The sequence below is a fragment of the Misgurnus anguillicaudatus genome, chromosome 20 (assembly GCF_027580225.2).
Source record: "Misgurnus anguillicaudatus chromosome 20, ASM2758022v2, whole genome shotgun sequence".
Lineage (NCBI taxonomy): Eukaryota > Metazoa > Chordata > Actinopteri > Cypriniformes > Cobitidae > Misgurnus > Misgurnus anguillicaudatus.
Window position 1 is genome coordinate 5,040,528 of NC_073356.2, and position 20,861 is coordinate 5,061,388.

Below are 20,861 nucleotides of genomic sequence, written 5' to 3' on the forward strand. Positions count from 1 at the left end.
ACAGTCGACTATACGTTGCGTTTATTTAGAAAATTATTTCCCAAAATCCAAGCCGAAGAACAGACATTAATCTGGAAAGGCAGCAGAAGCAGCATATGGCGGATTCTTGCGGCTGTAGACGGTAATGTTGTCTCTTGCCTCATAAATGTCAAAATTAATTCATAATGACTTCAAGGTGCACCTGACTATAAGACGCAGCACCAGCCAAGTTATGAAAAAAACGCAGCTTATAGACTGAAAAATACGGTATATTAGAAATGTGTGGTTGAATCAAACACAGTGCACGTGCATGCCGAACCGTGGGAGGATAACGAGATGGTTTGATTCTTTACTGAGAACCGTTACACCCCTAATGAAGACACTAGAGCCCGACCGATATATCGGCAGGCCGATATTATCGGCCGATAGTAGGCATTTTCTAAACTATTCATATCGGCATTCATAATGGCCGATAAACGAATATTAAAAAAATAAATAAAGAAACACGGACGAAACAGCCTTCAACCATGTCATGAGTGTTGCCATTGTATAGTTTGTCCACCAGAGGGCACTTTACAACTACCCTGTAGGCAACACTTGTGTGTAACCCATCACACATCCTACAACCTGCTGATTTCAGCCAGACCAGGGCAGATACGACAGCAGTTTAGTTGATGGTGAGTTGGTCACGAGACATACATTGCTTGAATAACAATTAAAAGAACACCCCAATCGGTTCTCTTAACTCAAATAAGCATGACAAAATTTGTGACAATCATGTTCAGTTTTGCTGCTGTTAAATAAGCTGAGAGTGAAGCGGAATTACCTAGTAATGTTACGTTGACTGACTGTCCTTTTAACTTTTGACAATGCGACTGAAGTATTTCTTTAATAGTGTGACAGTTAAATCAATGAGACGTATCATCTCTCCTTAGCCTGTTATATTGAAAATGTATGTTTTACAATTTGCAGTGTGACGTTATTCTTTGCTAAATTATGTCTCGTCATAGACCTGCTAATGCTAGTATTAGTGAAAGACCGCTAACGTTAACGAGCTTGGAAACCACAACGAACTTATTCTGCCTAGATAAAGTAATGGTTACTGTATTTATAACTAGCATATCTCTGGTTACAGTCCCTGCATTGTAAAATGAAAGTTAGACTTGCGGGGAGTGAACATTTAGACATAGAGAAAAGGTATCAAACGTAGCTTTTGCATAAAAGTTCGCTTTTCTTTTATACGTGTGTGAAATTCACTGACGCCAAGTGTGCGTTGCAGACTGTCATTCAGCCGCAGCATTAACGAGTCACATAATGGATTTAGATCGCTAAATAGTAGGTTTTAGAAGGCAGGCAGCAACTGATGATTGAAAATGGTTTGATGTAGCTTGATGGAAAGAATTTAAAAAGTGCAGGTAAAGGGATAAGCAAGCTGACATTGTAGTATACCGTAATATCAGAAGATTTTTTTTGTCCTAAAAATAGGTACAAAAAATAGGGGGTCGTCTTATATTCGCGATATAGAAAAATTCACGGGGGCACAACGGAATTCATCTGAATTAGTGTCTGAAAAGCAACCCATTAAGAAAAAAACAGCTCTCCCGTCTAATATGCATTTAAAATCAGAGCAGCAACATAAAATCTGTGTTTAACTGAATTAAAACGCTGCACGTTTACGTTTAACTAAAACTTGACGAGAGAGAGAGAGAGAGAGAGAGAGGCAGGGAGAGAGAGAGAGAGAAAGAGAGAGAGATAGGTGCGTGCGCGAGAGAGGCAGGGAGAGAGAGAGAGAGAGAGAGAGAGAGAGAGAGAGAGAGAGAGAGAGAGAGAGAGAGAGAGGTGAATGCGTGAGATGCAGAGACAGAGAGAGAGATAATAAAAAAATTAAAATAAAATTATTTTCTGGTGAAAACCCAAAAATAAAATGGGGGCTCGTCTTATATTCGGGGAGGCAATATAGTGACTAATTATTACACACGCACACAAACATTTAGGGATGACCTTTATCTTGTTTAATATAAATGATGATGATAGTAATAATGTGATCATTAATTTTTGTGATTATTACGGTCAATAATAGTAATAATAGAAGTAATAGTTGTGGCTGTAGCAGCAATCGGGTAGGGAAATCTGTTAATGTTTTGTTGCGCGTTTCTGAAAAAAAAATCGGCCGATATATCGGCTTATCGGTTTTTAAAACCAACAAACATTTGTATCGGTATCGGCCTTCAAAATCCTTTATCGGTCGGGCTCTGGAAGACACATAACAGTCACCTGAGCCTAGCCAGTAAAAAATTTGTTAGAGATGGCCGCCTCCAAATTCTCTATGTAGGGAAAACCCTGCATTTTTACTGAAGTACTTTGTGTACTTTGTCCACCACAGGAAATTTATACGGGTTTGGAACAACTGAAAGGTGAGTAAATGATGAAATTACAAAAACATGAATTTTTATGTGGGTGAACTATACCCTTTCATATTTTTTAAGAATAAACATACCTCTCCTGAAATCAACCCTCATTTTCTTGGATTTCTTCTTGTTTTTATGCTTTTTATCCTTTTTCTTTTTCTTTCCTCTAGGTTCAGAATCGGATGAATCTGAAGAGTCTGAGGAATCAGAAGATTCACTGCTGGACCCATTCCCCTGTGATGCAACAATGGTGGATGACGGTGCAGTCAGGGGCTGGCCTGGAGAATTAACTGCTTCACGCCTCAGAATTAGTGCTTTGACAAAGAACAAATACATATTTTAAGAACAAAATTACAGGTAAATACTTATTTTTATTCACTTTTTTATGCAGTACTATATCTGAAATAGTACGCAAATGTAATAAGGTATGTAAAACAGTGTTACCCAAATTATTGCTGATTATGGTTTAGCCAAAAAAAGACATGTTTGGGGTCTACAAGATTACTTGTTTAATTAAAGTATTTTAATTAAAATGTTACAACATTGACTGGCACATTTGTTCTTCAAACTAGCTCAGAATTCTATTACGTACCATCCTCCAACCTTGATTTGAGGAAATGTTTGTCTTCTGTCAGCAAGTCAACCTTATCTTGAAGGTGAACAATCTTCTGCTTTTGAATGTCAATTGTCTGTTTTGCTCTGTTAAGTGCGATCTGTAATGTTGGTGCACCTTTCACAGGAGAAACCAAAAATTTAGTTGGAAACAAAACATGAAATTGTGCTCTACATGATTTCTGTTAATCAATCAAAAATATGCAATATCTAAAATTTTAATCCAACAACTGTCTCTTCCATTTTTTCTAGAATGCTTGTTGTTTTATTTATTGCTTGTCAATGTAGAAAAGGCTACAAAACAAACCTTCAGTTTCAGTGGTTTGATGTACTCCAGGCTGAGGTTCTGAAATGAAAAAAAAAAATCAAAACAGACTTTTTGGACAATATAAAGGCATCAACAACAGAGGTCGACCGATATGGGGTTTTTTTTATGGCCAATACCAATATGAAGAAAGCAATGTGGCCAATACAAGGCTGACAACTGAGAAACACACAAACAAAAAACTAAATAAACACTGCTTTTGCATATTTATGCAATATTCTGAGGACCCAGTCCCGGGGACAAAATTTCGTATTTTGACTCAAATAAAATATTCTTTTAATCTTTAATGGTCCATCATGGACCCCAGTAACACATATGAGATACTGTTTGAAAGCTTAGACTCTCTACTGTCTCCAGATATGCCTCACTTTGAGAAATCTTTTACTGTACGAGAGTTATTTACACTTAATTTACACTATCACCCCCCCCATAACTCTCTATATGATTTAATATTCACATATTTCATATTTTTCAAGTATGACAAACATGGGCACGTCTTATATCAAATGAAAGCTCTCATTCTCAGGAATAAGGCTACAGCGTTATTTTTGTTCTATTATTAACACATATCCAACAATAGTTGAATGAATAATGATGTAAAAAATCGTCTTTTGTAAACATATGGGAAAATTGAGTGTGGACTGCCTCAGATAGCACAGATAGCCACAAATAATACACCATCTTTTCTCTTAGGTCCTACTCTAAAAAATGAGTCCATTCACAGCATTTTCTTAGGTTGTGTGCAAGAATAATCCCTTGCTATTTATTATATGTGCTAAACAAAAAATGAATATGAAAAATGTATTTTCGCACACTTCAGTAAAATGAGAATAACTTTTGAATGCGACATGCTAAAGAGATCATTCTTTTTTTGGGTGTTTACTGTCTGCTGCTGGTAACAACCAGAACTGTTTGCAGTCTGCTAGAGCACACAGAACCAGAGTTATACACTATCAAAGGCAGTATTTACAACATAAAAAAAGAAAATTTGGTGTTTCATCATATGAAAAACAACATAAATAACACTATTTGTCACAAACAGCAGCTTTTTATGTAACTTCAAAGGGTTTTCTTTAAAATGATATAAAGAAATTGCATTTATTCCACTGTGTGTGGTTATGGGAGCACTTCAAATGTTTTTAGGCAGAAATTGTATACAAAAAGGGTATTATTCCTCCCATCAGTTGGAGTAAAATAACTTTTGCATAGATTATGATAGAGAAAAAAATATTTTTTCCTCTGTGAGCTGGCAATTGCTGGAATCAAACAAAACTGTCTTCAGGGAGCTGAGGCACTCAGGGCCAGAGTTATACACTTTTAAATAAAAACTTTAGAAAAAAAACATCAAAAAGCGCCTATTTATTTTTGTGTTTATTAGAGGACTGACATCACATACAACCATGTTTAGCACGTTCAACAGTGTTTTATGTAATTTCAAAGGGTTTCCTGTAAAATGATACCAAACATTTGTATGTAAACCTCTGCATGTGTGTATGGGAAGCTTTTGAAATTGGGTAGGCCAAATCCAGGCGAAAATCACCAAAATAGCTTCAGGGTGGAAGAAGTTAATATAAAAAATATAATGAGGTAATGTGATAAAAATTGTAATGAGGTTAAATAATTACTGCTTATAGATTAAGATAACATGTTTTAAGAATGACAAAAACAGTATTTAATTCCTTAATATTAACAAATAAATTGAATTAAGTTACTTTACTCAGTAGGAGGTTGTTTCACTTTCTGAAAGTTAAACATATATTTTTAGACCAAAAATTATGTATCTGTTCTTGTGATTTGTCTTTGTAAAAACAACACAAAAACATGACAAATGCACAGCCTAATTTATAGATTTAACTGTAAACCTATTACTATTAGGGATGGGCATGTATGTAATTTCGATTAATCCATAGGTCTGAAAACTATCTGTCTGTTATCAGTTTAGTACTATTTTACAAAATTTTTAGTGCATGACATGCATGAGGAGTGAGGACCATGTGAACTTGGTGAGTCTTTATTAGGCAAAAAAAAAAAGATTGAAACAACAAATCGCAAATACCCACATAATCGCAAGTATCGGGATAGTACTGAATTGGGCACACAAGTAACGATATAGTATTGAATCGCCAGATTAGTGAATCGTCCCAGCCCTACTAACCAGATATCCAAATGCCACAAAAACCACAAAAAATACCCATACGATCATCGTTATCGATCGTCGATGCCATGTTTGAGTACTCAAACAATTGATTACTCATGCCCATCTCTAGTAGGCCTAACTGTGAACTCGAAAAATTTATGTGAGATTTATGTTGTGTATAATATGATGCCAATTAAAGGCAGAGTAGGAAGGTTTAAAGGAGCTGTCCGCAGTGTTTCTACTTACTCACTATCAAGCTAGCATATCGATACTGGTAAAGTTTAAAATATGTTTTGTTTGATTTGGTAACGAACAAGCTAGTTATATTTATAAGACAAAGCTAAAAACAGATGGCATTGATACAAGTTTTTTTTATTACCATCAGTTACACTGTGATAAGGGTGAATTTCATGGAAGATTCATAACAGTGTTTTGCATGGAAGAGTTTCCGTGATGAAAGCATTGTTGACTCTGATGAGGACTACACTCCAGAAAAAATACCGCTACCGCATCGTCCACTCGGGGAAAAGCAAACGTGGCATCGATGATCGATCGAAAGTGGCATCGATGATCGATCACGAAAACGATGATCATGTGGGTTTATTTATTCTGGATATGGCGGCATTAGATGTCTGGTTAGTGTTAAAAGCACATGTGGTAGTAAATACTGGGTCTGGAGATGCATGTTTGACGTCGTGTCGAGCTACGCAGACTGGCGTATGACATCAGTAACATTACCATGCATGATTCAAAAACAAACAGATAATTCCGCGCCGCAACAACAACCTGCCGATCCGCGCAAATTGTGGCAGCCCGCCGATCCTGTGAAGCCGGCACCCCTCACATCACTGAGGCACTAGGGTTTAAAAGGATGCCGTGATTCTCGGAAATACAGTCAGTCAGGTGCAAAATGTACAGCGCCGTCAAAAGTTCAACGGGTTATTATCTCATATTTAAACATCAATGTCAAGAAATACAAGAGCATAAACAATACATCTTCACAGAGAACAGGTAAGGGGACGACACGACACAGCTAATCGCTAAAATGATAGCAAAAGACTTAAAGCTGCTTTATGTTATGAAGCTTGTGCTTTGACTGGACGTGTTTAAAAGCATGCCGTTTATGGTGCACGTCCACAACAGGAGTTGTAGTACATAACTTAGTTGAAGTCTTGCATTTTATGCAGATAAGTGTACGTTGTGCATTTATGTTGTATAAAGGCTTAATATTATGTAGAGTGCGTCATATAGAAAGCACTTCGGTTTGTGTTTATTAACGCTTTAGTTTCACTTCATCATGCAGCTCTTCCTGTAAGAGGTTTCTGTTAAAAACATTTAATTAATTAATAATCTAGTATGTGTTCATTTTTCTATCATAGTTTCTTCAAAATGAAGTTTTATTTGAGTGTTTTTATTAAAAATATTTTCATTTTCACCATGAAGTGTACGCCCCGCCCCTTTGATTGCCCCGCCCCCAGTTAATCGAGTACTCGTTCATCAGACCTATGGATTAATCGAAATGAAAAAATGACATAAATGCACATCCCTAATAAAACACATCTCACTTATTTCATTACCTGCTGATGAGCTTGCCGGATTTTCAGTCTGAACATTCTTCCGAGCACACAGAACTACAAGGAAAAGCAAGGATAGTGCAACATTAAAAACATAAAAAAACACCATACAAAATCAGTGATGCCAAAACTCACGGAAATTTTTTATTATATCTTAACGTTAGTTTAATCCAGAACTGGGCCGAAAGTCCGCAAACTTTGCAAGATTGGAAAACTGATTTCTTAAAATGGCCGATTTCCTTACCAGTGCCCTGACTAACATTAGCGAACTAGCCAATAGTAAAAACGTCTCAACGTTACTCAATTAAAACAACAAGTTAATGTTTTAATTTTAATACTGTATTATTTTGCCACCCAGTGAAGTACAATTAGATTTGTTAATTAAGTTACATCTGATGCAATATTAGCTAACTTAATTATCTCATCAATGTGTGGTAGGGAAAGTTCAATATTTTTAGAAAATTCTAAAAAGAGCATATGGCATTATTAGTAATTCACAACACTATTACATACTCACCATATTCATTTGAGCTGTATTTGCGGGGTTTTTTGGTAATTGCCCTACCACTCCGCGTTGCAGTTCTTTTCTCATCCATCCTCGTCAAATCCACATATCCTTTATCTGCTTGGCGCGTAATGATGGTTAATGGCGCGGTTGGCGCCACCTCATCGTCCTCGTCGACTGATGACATAGTTTGGATTTTCAGTATCGAAATTCCACCTCTAAAAGCCACGTGGAGCTCTGGTGTAGCTTGTACATCCCTAGTGTTATCCCAACAAGTAAACACTTCTAAAGAAGGTGCAATTCCATAAAGTTTAATGTTGCTTAAAGTATGAATTATGTTTAAGCCAACCCGCATGATTGAAAGCGGTTCAAATTGCACCGGAAATAGGCAGGACAACAATCGCAAGAGTTGTACCTAGAAGGGATACAGCAAACGACAAAATCTCGTGAAATCTCACGGTATAAGCGCTGTTTTCATCATAATCCTGCCCCAAAACAAAACCCTCAAACAAAGCAATTCACGGAATTTAGAGCATAGCTGCATCCCCATTTAGCAAGAACCGCTGTTTTTATCCTAAACCTTAGCCTAAACACCAACATCTCGCGAGATTTCGGCGTTTGCTGACTCCCTTCTAGTCAAAACCAATCTGTAGTCAGGTGGTTTTCACGGCCACTTTGGTAGCGTATATTATAAAGAGCAATAAGTAAATAAAAATCAGAATCATAATAATAATTTAAAAGCCACAGGAAATTCTTACAAAATATAAGGTTTAAATTTAGATATTTAGGGCCCGAGCACCGAGGAGCAGGCCAGAATGGCCTGCACCGAAAGGTGCGAAGCCCTATTGTTTTTGCTCAGATTATTATTTTTATTATTATTTTTTTTTTTTTTTAATTTTTTTCAACACTTTTGGGCATTTTGGGGGCCTTAACATACTCGAAAACTCTTGAAATTTGGCACAGACATCAGAGTCGTCCGTGATCGCCGAAAGCCAAAGGCCGGAACACGGCCGTGGCACGGGGGCTCTGTAGCGCCCCCTGTAATGCAAAAACAAACAGGAGTGCGCAGATCGTGCATATATGTACGCACATGTACGAGAGTTGGTACGCATATAGATCTCATCGACCCGAACAACTTTCGCCCTCTAACATTTAAGCTCCGCCCAACAGGAAGTCAGCTATTTTGGATTGTTTAAAAAATGCATGCGTTGAACTTTTGAATACTCCTCCTAGAGGATGCATGCAATTGACACCAAAAGTGGTGAACATGATGTCGAGACATTGGACTTGCTAAATTGCGAAGAGATTTTTGATATCTCGAACGGTTCTGCCATGGCGAGGCGACAAAGTTGTGGTGAAATCAGAGAAACAGGAAGTGTCTAATATCTAAGGCAAAAAATGTCTTATTGTAATGACACGCGGGGTGTTTGTTCGTCTTAAGATTCCGATCGCATTGATGTGCCTATTGTGAGTCTCGGGTATAGCGCCACCAGCAGGCGCCAGGAAGTGTGTCAGTCACAAAGCTGGATTTTTTTGAAAGTTCCATGCAATGTTCTTTTAAATACTCCTCCTAGGATTTTCATGCGATTGACACCAAAAGTGGTCACCATGATGCCGAGACATTGTAGATGATAAATTGCGAAGGGATTTTTGATATCTCGAACGTTGTTCCCATGGCAACGCATCAAACTTTACTTTCATTTTAAAGGCATATTTAAGCCTTTCAGTTGCATACAGTTAACTTTTAAATACTCCTTCTAGGATTTTCATGCGATTGACACGAGAAGTGGTCAAGATGATGCCGAGACATTGTAGATGATAAATTGCGAAGGGATTTTTGATATCTCGAACGCTGTTCCCATGGCAATGCATCAAACTTTACTTTCATTTTTACACATATTTAAGGCTGACAGTTACATGCTGTGAACCTTTAAATACTCCTCGTATGGGATTCATGCGATTGACACCAGCAGTGGTCAAGATGATGCCGAGACATTGTAGATGATAAATTGCGAAGGAATTTTTGACATCTCGAACGCTGTTCCCATGGCAATGCGTCAAACTTTACTTTAATTTCAGGCATGTTTAAGGCTCTTGGTGTGCTTAGTTGAACTTTAAATTTGGCACACACATCAGAGTTTCGGCTGTTAAGTGTTGACAAAAAGGTCAGACATAGGTGTGTCTCTTAAGTGGCTCACTAGTGCCCCTGTTTGTCTAAAATGTGGGGTTTCTTTTACCTACAGTCCCCAAATGGCTCAGAAACAACATTAAATAGCCCACTGATATTTTACCCACTTGATGCCCTTGCCCACCGTGCATCGTTTTCTCGGACGCACCGTGTAGCGGTAAAAAAACGTGCGAGGGCCCGCCATTGCTGCTTGCAGCTATATTTATTTATTGTTATTTTGTAAATTGATTAGACTTAACGTTACACTGTCACTCCAGTTCAGCTGGTGGCGGTAATGCATCAAAAGTTGCATCAATACACTTTACAACAAGTGGAAAAAGAAGAAATTCGTTAGCACATGTCATTGCTGAGTATTGGTGAAGTGGCAATGTTAATTTCAGAGTTACTGCTTTTTGCGATTCAGAAACCCTCTACTAAAAGAAAACTCAAACTCATTAAATGGCTTCAAAGAAAACACTTACTGGCAAGAAGAATTAAGTGCTCAACATGTGGCCATTATATGAAAATCAAGAGAAATACACGACAGTCTGACGGTTTCCAATGGTGAGTTAAACAAATAAATAAAGATGTGTTATGTTTGTAATATGATGCATTGGTATAAACATTTGTTTGTAGGGCTGCATGAATAATTGCATACGCTCAGAGCCGGATTAACGCAAAGGCAAACTAGGCACGTGCCTAGGGCCCGATTGGCGGGATGGGGCCCAGACAGAGGGGGAATTTTTTCTTTTTTTTTTTTACAAATGTCCCATCTACAATTTCGCCGCTGTCGGGCGGAATCCCCGTATCTCCAAAACCATATTTTTTCAGGAAATTTAAAAAACCTCGTATTTTTTAAGTTATTAAACATTGTTTCATTAAAGACGAGCTTTATGACTCGGGAGCAGAGAGATACGAGCTTATGCTCTCATTGATAAAAATGGTACGGACACAGACGTCGCCGCTGCCAGCAGTGTTCAACAAATACTGCGGTCACATTGAGCCTTAAAGACGATGCTTCAATAGTTAACCAAAGCTGACTGTAGTATACATCTTATTAAACTCGATTTTAAAGGTTTACGATCTATAAGTGATGCAATACAAAACACGATGAGCGGACTGCTGTCTAATAAGTGGAAATGAATCTGCTCGCAAACTTACCTTCGTGGCTCACGGGCTTCCTTCTGCACAGAAGCATTACAGCTATCGAGTTTTAATAAATGTACTTAAACCTAACTATTTTCACTTGTTAGTGCCTAACAAACAGAAGTATTATGTCAATTAAACAGCCATTTTATCTGCAAAAAATAAAACATTTACTTGTGTTTTACATGCACAAAATAATTTAATGGTGGTATGCAAAACATTCAATTTAATTCAAAACTGAATTCAATAAAAACATTGCTACTTGTGTTTTACATGCACAAAATAATTTAATGGTGGTATCCAAAACATTCAATTTAATTAAAGTATTATATTAGATACATTTTAAAACTTGCATGTATGATAAGCCTATGATACGTAAATATTTAAAATACATTAATAACTGATATCATAGGTTAACACAGATAAAATCATAGTTAAGTCTTTCTTTATTAAGCCCATTACTGAGTGTATTTGTGTTTGTGAGTTTATGACTGTTGTTGTCTGAGGTGGTGACTCGGATGGGGACGCCAGTCATCAGAATGGTTGATTTTCAAGTTCATCGTCCCACTCTGTACGTGACAGAGTTTCTTTAACGACACAGACATGGTTGCTGTAAAAAATAAATAAATAAAGGACAAACGATCATTTCCCTACGTTATATAAGGCATGTTTACGTATAATAACGAGGCAAAAAAAACAGTTCCTTGCATAATAATTCATGACTGCAATGGCAGAACTAGCGGGGTCAAAATTTTTTTTCTTTAAGCCCCACGAAAATCACGTTAGATACCAAACATGATAACAAAACCAATGGATAGTGGCTAGCTAAGTCAAATGCAAGCAATATGTGCTTTAAATTCACTTCACAAACGTGAATAGCGTAAAGAAAAATCTAGCAGCCTCAGGAACGATACATTAGACTTTAGCACTACCATTACTTCGAGATAAAACTGTATAAAAAAACTGTATAAAAACTGTTATTATATAATTCATATAACTGAAACATAAATAACCAGTGTTTTGAGGAACTTTACCTCAGTGGACCTGTTGCTCGACGAGGATTTCATTGCGATTCTCAATCTTGAAGAGAAATATGCAGCGAAGCTCTCCCGCGGATTACTGACACCTATTGGTTATTTACTGGTACTACTGCCTTAACAATGACACTCCCAATGGATGAGGTGAGGATAATTTAATAGCATTTAATAGAGCCGTGTAATGACGTATAAATAATACATTTAGCAAAAAATTGTCTGATAGACTGGTTAATATACAACACATGACTTAATTTGGCATACAAACAACCAATTTGTAACCAAAGACTAGGCTATGTAAAATGTGAATGAACTTTTATTAGTAACTTTGGTAAGTTTCAGATTTCAATTCATAAATAACCTCGATGGGGGGGCCCAAAAAATGCAGCCTGCCTAGTGTAGTCCATTTATTTAATCCGGCTCTGCATACGATTAGACCTTGATCAGGCCCGGATTTGCCATAGGGAGGACCGGAAGGATTCCCGGTGGGCCGGTTAGTTTTTTTGGCCACGAGGGCCGGAGTTGTCATGCCACCGGGTTGAAGGTTGCTGCTGCCAGCACTTATTCAGACCCACTCGCGTAATTTGCCGGCTTTAAATGTTAGCGCAAGACGCACGGGTTGCTTTTCAAAGCGCTCGCCTGTGAACACGAGTTTAGATTCAGATGCGTCTATATTTGAGGGCGTTTGCCGCGCGTAGATGCGTGACCTGATACGAACGGCCACTTAAAGGAAAATGAGACAAATCGTAATTTTTAAAAATCTAAGTCATAGATGCAATAATGAATGATCTATGAATAGTCATTATTATTCATCATCTTTTGATAACAAAAAATTATTTGATGCAAAACTCATCAGTTTATTTAAAACGTTTCATATAAAAAAAATGTTTCTTAAGTAAAACAAGCCCATTAAATATTTGTTCTTTTATGACACAAGGTATTTGGCAATGTACATGATACTAAAAATTAAGATAAGGATTTTTTATTTTTCCTCCTGTTCCTCTGCATACTTGATAAATCTTGCTTGTGTATTGTATATCAGGAGTTTCTAAACTTTTTCAACCCAACAGGTAATCTCAAGTCAAGACCCACCATTTGTTTTTAAATAGAAATATAGGGGAAAACACAAACACATTTGTTCCCTTTTAGTAGCTTTTGAATATGTTTAATTGAATAATATAAAAATACCTTATCATAGGGCTGCAAGATTAGAGCAAAAATCATAATTGTTTACTGTATTTGCATTGATTTGGAAATTATCTATTTAAAAAAATACAATGAATTGCAAGGATGCAGAAAACAGTTCACTATTGCACACTTATGTATAGGCTATTGAGGATTTAACTGTATTATTTTAATATAGTCAGTCATGAACTAGTGGGCTGGTCTAAGTCATGAAAATGAGTCCCACTCAGTGATCTATATAAATGACTGGATTGCGCATAGAACCCTTAACGTAACAGCGTGAGGTGAAGCCAGCCCAGAGTTCGAGCCGCCATCTTGGTATACCCAACCGGCAGACGGCGTCATTGACTTCCATTCAAAATCATGTTTTAAATTCACCCGCTTTACAGCGTATCAGTCACGCAAGATTATTTTTAGGATATGTGTAAGTAAATTAACTGTTATTTCTGGTGTTATTTGCAATGTTTATGCTTTAATCGGGCAGGAAAATGGATTTATAAAAAACCGTTAAGGTGAGTGTCTGCTGCGTCCTGTTAATGACACGGGTATAAATAAAGTTTTTCTTGACATTCAGCTATACGGTCAGCGTTATTTCTCTAAATAAGTTTAGGTAACTTGTAAGTTTAGATAACATAAAACCAGCAAATTATTGCATGCACATACGGTACAAAGTATGATTATTTATTTAGATTTCAGATTGAGCACGTTTGTCATTAATACTAAATATGCTGCGGTTTGTCTGCTGATCTGATACTGCAATGAAGATGAATGTATAATAACTGATTAAAAACGAAAATGTACAACTTTCAGTAAATAACTATGTACATGCTTAGGACGTTTGTGTTGTAATAATGGACAGGGTAACTTCAGATATAAAAACGAAGACTAGTAAAGTGATGTTTTATCATTAAAATCTGATTGCGTCCATTGATTTAATAGAATGTTTGGGTATACTAACATGGCGGCGCGGTGGCTTCACAGTTGTGACGTCATGAGCAATCCAGTCATTTATATAGATCAGTGGTCCCACTCCGACCCTGACCTTGATTGATGGTAAATCGCCACCACCTGCTTTCAGATGGTCAGGTGTTATGGATCAACTGGGGATCGTGTTATCTGGGGACTTGCGCGTGCACGCACGTAAATTTACCTGATATACCAGCAGATGTTAGACGGCGACAGATTCGTCACTTTGATTATCCAAAGGAGCCCTTATGAAAACCTTTATTAGAGCACCTATAAATGTTGTTATTATTATTTGAGACTGTCTTTTTCTTGGTGTCTGTTTTCATGTATTAAATGCCTTTCATAAGCGGGGTTTAATGTTAAGCCCCGCCCACATTATTTTGAGACTAATCAATTGAAATTGGTTAGACGTGTGAGCGCATAAAGTCTGCAGTCTGTCACGCAATAATATAATAAGTTAGCGTTGTGGAGCCATAGCCTCGTGGACAGTGCTGATCGCTTCAATGGACTCTATGCACGGCAGCGCTTGACGTGTTTCCGGTAATATATCAGGATGCTGGACTACTTCCGCCAGTCATAGAACGGTATGTTATTTTGGCTGTTTGGCTGTTTGGACCGAACTTCTAGCCACCACTGCTGTGTCATAGCGTTTACAGCGACTCACTGGAAAGCATGCCAACTTCTACACTGCTACCCTGTATCTGCATTACCACTACTTTTAGATAAAAATTGCACTGATAACAGTGCTATTCATCTGTTGTTGATAAATTGGTATGATTGTTATTATCAGTACTAGCGAAGATAACATCTTTGGTTATACAAGCTAAATGTTAGAACAGTAGAAACTCATATTTTCGATATTTTTTGTATTCTTTATTAATGCAAAAAGAATTTATAAATGCAAAAGACAAATGGAAAATTCATATCAATGACAACAAGAATAACTTCAGAGAAAGAAAAAAAAACACACATACAACAAACTAAATAAACGGGATGACAAATAATGGGAAAAATATAGATTTCTACAACAGACTTTACATTAATTAAGCCTTTTTCTTTAGATTCTCAAATGTGTCAGGATACTAACTCAAAAATAACCAAGTAAAAATGTTTTGACAATCGATGTGTACATGAATCTCTTATTTAACCTGACACTTTAAGATTACTTTAACATACTTTAACATTACAAAGACGTAATATATTACCAGCGTGATTAGCCTGCTGTTCGAATCGTAAAAATAGCACAATGTAAGCTCTGCTAGTACAGGCAAGCTGAACATATCTTAATGATTATACAGAGACGACACAAACTTGTAACCTTTCTCGCGTTTGCACATCTGGACAATTCTTCACAAATCACAGGTTGTAAATTTGGGTAAATTCAGCAAACAACCGAGTACATTTGAGCGATTTTGCCATCAATCCGTTTTAAATATCCCGTACCGGAAACTGAATAGCAGCCTTGAGTCAAACGCGGAAGTTAAGCGTGCATAGAGTCCATTCAAACCACCAGAGTTCGAACCTCACTTCTGGGCATGATGCTGACTTGCTAGTACTTCTTCATTCGTTTACGTTTATTTTTATTTTCTCACAAGGGAAACCCCAGCGTTTATATATTTTTAAGTGATCATAACCGATTTAACAAAACAAATTAGTATTCAAAAGAAGTTCTTATGTGGAACAACACCTAATATGAAACATATTCTTATAATTAGTAAAAGCACAAACTATATGTTCTTGTGATAACTTGTAAATAAATGGGAATATACAAAATACTAATTTCAGAAACAACTGCAAAAGAAGAACAACCAATTCGATAAATATGAAAAATATTTTAATATTTTTCATATATATATATATATTTTTTTGTTTGCTAAATTACCGGTTCCCTATGCACTAAGTTACAGCCTGTAACATTTTAAATTCATTTTCAAATACAATACCACCACAGTATAAGAGAGCTTTCTATTATAGGATTGTAAAGCCTGCCAATCAACCTCAGGCTGATTTGCCTAAGGACACTGAACATGTGGCAAAAGTGTTCTTTATATGTTGAGTTATCTGAATGTAAAGCATATAGTTTAATAACCGCAACAAAAAACAATTTAGCACCAGCCGCCAGTGTTAAAGACAACTTTGTTTTGAAATAGTTACAGCAAAGTCCCAAATACTAGTTGATGCTTCAGATTGAGGTGCAACACAATTGACTCAACCCGAAAAATGACCCAGGCTATTTGTCCTACTCCCTCCTGGCCGGGAAAGGCACATCATCCTGGCCACTGGGCAGGTACCCTGAGGTGCCTGGAGCTATGAGACTTAAATATACAACCAGGCTAGTGATGCATGGTGTCCAATTTAGTTACCGGATGATTTATCAGAATTTTCTCCTAAAATCTAAGATCAACACTTGGAAAATGCGATAAGGACATGGCTTCTAAGATGTTACTTGACGTTAAAACTACACTAAGTGTTGGGATGCCCCTTTTAATAAAGATGTTTGGGGCGACACAGTTGCCACCCCAAACAGAGCACAGCTGCCTCACACCAAGAAGGTCACCTGTTCAAGCCCTGGCTGGGTCAGGAGGCCTTTCTGTTTGGGGTGTACATGTTCTCCTTCAGTCAGCATGGAATTACTCTGGTTACTGCGTTATTTGGTTTCCTTAAACAGTCCAAAAACAACAGACACTTTGATCTATACACACACACACACACACACACACACAAACCGAGGGAAGGGCAATTTGACATCTCCAATTCACCTAACCCGCCTTTCTGACTTTGCCAAAAACCAGTTCTCGCCATGAATATAGCCATAGATGCTGAACTGGCTTTAAAAATAAATGAACATATTTATCTATTCCAGTTTATCCAATCAAAACAAATATTAATGCTATACCTTACAGACCATGTAAAATAATTTTGTTTCCATCTATGTTGCAACAGTTTTGCAAAGGACTTTTTCTGTGCTGAAATGACTGTGACCCGGTGAACAAATCATTGATGGGTTTGGGTGATGAGTGTTTTGCTCAGAGCCTGTAATCCATAACAAAGGTGTTCAGCTGGGTTCAGGTCCGAGATTTATTCAGACCAGTCGAGTTCTCTCACACCATTTCAAATATTAAGCAATAAGTGTGTACTTATATCGATAATTGCTTATTTTGACACCAGCCCAACACTAGGGCTCATTGTGGCTAAACAGAGGAGCATGACCAAACAGGCCCATCCCAAGGAACTGCTTGAGGAAGCTGGTGACTGTGTTGTGGTCACATGTTTCTCGGTGGCGCGGCAAAAAGACAGCACGGCTTGGCTCGTTGGTCTAGGGGTATGATTCTCGCTTTGGGTGCGAGAGGTCCCGGGTTCAATTCCCGGACGAGCCCTTGTTTAGCTTTGCTTCTTGATGCTGCTACACTGTTGGACATTCATGTCAGTCTTGGCAGAGACAGGTGTCGTCCCGTGGCCGGTTAGCTCAGTTGGTTAGAGCGTGGTGCTAATAACGCCAAGGTCGCGGGTTCGATCCCCGTACGGGCCAAGGTTTCTCTGTGCCTCCTTTTGCCGACTGCTGTATTGCTGTGATTTGTCATGAAAATTCCTGCCGGGAGCATTTTTGTGGCTGAAATAGCTCAGTTGGGAGAGCGTTAGACTGAAGATCTAAAGGTCCCTGGTTCGATCCCGGGTTTTGGCATTGAGGGCAGCCTTTTGAGAGTTTGTTTAACTGAAGGTCCCAATCCGAGTGTCCTTTTCTCCGTGACCCACTGGGTCAAGCGCTAAAGCAAAGAGTGGTTCCATGGTGTAATGGTTAGCACTCTGGACTCTGAATCCAGCGATCCGAGTTCAAATCTCGGTGGGACCTGTAAGACTTTTTGGGTATCCAAGGGAACAGTGTTTGTTACCCCAAAACAATCCCCCTGCCCTTTAAACCTTTTTACCAGAGCACTCAGGCTCTAGACAAAAATGAGTTAATTCAAGCAACATTGAGCACTTTTTCTGATCAGCCTGGCGGTGGGCAAAAAACTCACAAGTCGCAAAATTTCAGCAAACACAAGGACATTACAAGGAAGCAAATTAAACATGTATGAAAACATAGAATAAATGAAAAATGCATTGATGTTTAGGACAAAGGAAACACACAGGTCATGTGCACAGGCCAAAGGAAACACACAGCGCTTGTGTACAATCTGACAATGAAATGCATTAAAAAGACTTACCAGAAATGACACGAACACAAATGAACACTGAAAGAAAATGATTCCAATTTTAAATGGCAACAAAATGCTCTTGGAGTGTTTAGCTCCTGCTCCACGTTGCTTTGTGAAACAACATCCGTATCAGAGACGTTCATGTGTGGACCCAATGTGAAGCTTCACGCTTCCGGCCTGTGACATCACAGCAATTAACAACAAACCACAATCACGTGGAGAATGCGGGCATCGATCCCGCTACCTCTCGCATGCTAAGCTAGCGCTCTACCATTTGAGCTAATTCCCCTTAACTGCCGTCTTTTGAATGCTTTGGCTTGTTGGAAGCTGGCTGCTATGTGGTGGGAAAATGTTTCACAGGGGGCCGGGGGTGGCACGCTTTGAGTGGCTCGTTGGTCTAGGGGTATGATTCTCGCTTAGGGTGCGAGAGGTCCCGGGTTCAAATCCCGGACAAGCCCCTCCTTAGACTCGTCCCTCGGAGCTTTAACCCACAACGCTGCTGTGTATGGCAATATTGGCAGGAAAGGAATGGAATGTCAACGAGAAACCTGCAAAGGATGTCAGGGACCTCTCAGCGACACCTCCGCCTTTGGTCTTGTCAGGTCGAAACCGTGTCCCAGGGTGTCTTTTGTTTGTTAACCCCTAGACGATCCCCCTACCCTTTAAGCATTCTACCGAAGGGCTTGCTGTTTTAACAAGCGATGAGTTGATTTCAAACAACACAATTGACTCAACCCGAAAAATGACCCAGGCTATTTGTCCTACTCCCTCCTGGCCGGGAAATGCACATCATCCTGGCCACTGGGCAGGTACCCTGAGGTGCCTGGAGCTATGAGACTTAAATATACAACCAGGCTAGTGATGCATGGTGTCCAATTTAGTTACCGGATGATTTATCAGAATTTTCTCCTAAAATCTAAGATCAACACTTGGAAAATGCGATAAGGACATGGCTTCTAAGATGTTACTTGACGTTAAAACTACACTAAGTGTTGGGATGCCCCTTTTAATAAAGATGTTTGGGGCGACACAGTTGCCACCCCAAACAGAGCACAGCTGCCTCACACCAAGAAGGTCACCTGTTCAAGCCCTGGCTGGGTCAGGAGGCCTTTCTGTTTGGGGTGTACATGTTCTCCTTCAGTCAGCATGGAATTACTCTGGTTACTGCGTTATTTGGTTTCCTTAAACAGTCCAAAAACAACAGACACTTTGATCTATACACACACACACACACACACAAACCGAGGGAAGGGCAATTTGACATCTCTAATTCACCTAACCCGCATTTCTGACTTTGCCAAAAACCAGTTCTCGCCATGAATATAGCCATAGATGCTGAACTGGCTTTAAAAATAAATGAACATATTTATCTATTCCAGTTTATCCAATCAAAACAAATATTAATGCTATACCTTACAGACCATGTAAAATAATTTTGTTTCCATCTATGTTGCAACAGTTTTGCAAAGGACTTTTTCTGTGCTGAAATGACTGTGACCCTGTGAACAAATCATTGATGGGTTTGGGTGATGAGTGTTTTGCTCAGAGCCTGTAATCCATAACAAAGGTGTTCAGCTGGGTTCAGGTCCGAGATTTATGCAGACCAGTCGAGTTCTCTCACACCATTTCAAATAGTAAGCAATAAGCGTGTACTTATATCGATAATTGCTTATTTTGACACCAGCCCAACACTAGGGCTCATTGTGGCTAAACAGAGGAGCATGACCAAACAGGCCCATCCCAAGGAACTGCTTGAGGAAGCTGGTGACTGTGTTGTGGTCACATGTTTCTCGGTGGCGCGGCAAAAATACAGCACGGCTTGGCTTGTTGGTCTAGGGGTATGATTCTCGCTTTGGGTGCGAGAGGTCCCGGGTTCAAATCCCAGACGAGCCCTTGTTTAGCTTTGCTTCTTGATGCTGCTACACTGTGGGACATTCATGTCAGTCTTGGCAGAGACAGGTGTCGTCCCGTGGCCGGTTAGCTCAGTTGGTTAGAGCGTGGTGCTAACAACGCCAAGGTCGCGGGTTCGATCCCCGTACGGGCCAAGGTTTCTCTGTGCCTCCTTTTGCCGACTGCTGTATTGCTGTGATTTGTCATGAAAATTCCTGCCGGGAGCATTTTTGTGGCCAAAAAAGCTCAGTTGGGAGAGCCTTAGACTTAAGATCTAAAGGTCCCTGGTTCGATCCCGGGTTTCGGCATTGAGGGCAGCCTTCTGAGAGTTTGTTTAACTGAAGGTCCCTATCCGAGTGTCCTTTTCTCCGTGACCCACTGGGTCAAGCGCTAAAGCAAAGAGTGGTTCCATGGTGCAATGGTTAGCACTCTGGACTCTGAATCCAGCGATCCGAGTTCAAATCTCGGTGGGACCTGTAAGACTTTTTGGGTATCCAAGGGAACAGTGTTTGTTACCCCAAAACAATCCCCCAGCCCTTTAAGCCTTTTTACCAGAGCACTCAGGCTCTAGACAAAAATGAGTTTATTCAAGCAACATTGAGCACTTTTTCTGATCAACCTGGCGGTGGGCCAAAAACTCACAAGTCGCAAAATTTCAGCAAACACAAGGACATTACAAGGAAGCAAATTAAACATGTATGAAAACATAGAATAAATGAAAAATGCATTGACGTTTA

At 38.8% G+C, this 20,861-nt stretch overlaps 8 non-coding genes across 8 annotated transcripts; all 8 read left to right on the forward strand.

Moving 5' to 3' along the window:
• Positions 1-17,343: 17,343 nt before the first annotated feature.
• Positions 17,344-17,415, forward strand: trnap-ugg (transfer RNA proline (anticodon UGG)). Its single transcript has one exon. It is a non-coding gene; the product is annotated as a tRNA-Pro (tRNA).
• A 78-nt stretch (positions 17,416-17,493) lies between these two features.
• trnai-aau (transfer RNA isoleucine (anticodon AAU)) lies at positions 17,494-17,567 on the forward strand. Its single transcript has one exon. It is a non-coding gene; the product is annotated as a tRNA-Ile (tRNA).
• A 249-nt stretch (positions 17,568-17,816) lies between these two features.
• On the forward strand, positions 17,817-17,888 carry trnaq-cug (transfer RNA glutamine (anticodon CUG)). The gene has a single exon. It is a non-coding gene; the product is annotated as a tRNA-Gln (tRNA).
• A 732-nt stretch (positions 17,889-18,620) lies between these two features.
• trnap-agg (transfer RNA proline (anticodon AGG)) lies at positions 18,621-18,692 on the forward strand. Its single transcript has one exon. It is a non-coding gene; the product is annotated as a tRNA-Pro (tRNA).
• Positions 18,693-20,055: 1,363 nt separating this feature from the next.
• Positions 20,056-20,127, forward strand: trnap-ugg (transfer RNA proline (anticodon UGG)). The gene has a single exon. It is a non-coding gene; the product is annotated as a tRNA-Pro (tRNA).
• A 78-nt stretch (positions 20,128-20,205) lies between these two features.
• Positions 20,206-20,279, forward strand: trnai-aau (transfer RNA isoleucine (anticodon AAU)). The gene has a single exon. It is a non-coding gene; the product is annotated as a tRNA-Val (tRNA).
• An 80-nt stretch (positions 20,280-20,359) lies between these two features.
• trnaf-gaa (transfer RNA phenylalanine (anticodon GAA)) lies at positions 20,360-20,432 on the forward strand. Its single transcript has one exon. It is a non-coding gene; the product is annotated as a tRNA-Leu (tRNA).
• A 96-nt stretch (positions 20,433-20,528) lies between these two features.
• trnaq-cug (transfer RNA glutamine (anticodon CUG)) lies at positions 20,529-20,600 on the forward strand. The gene has a single exon. It is a non-coding gene; the product is annotated as a tRNA-Gln (tRNA).
• The last annotated feature ends 261 nt before the right edge of the window (positions 20,601-20,861 follow it).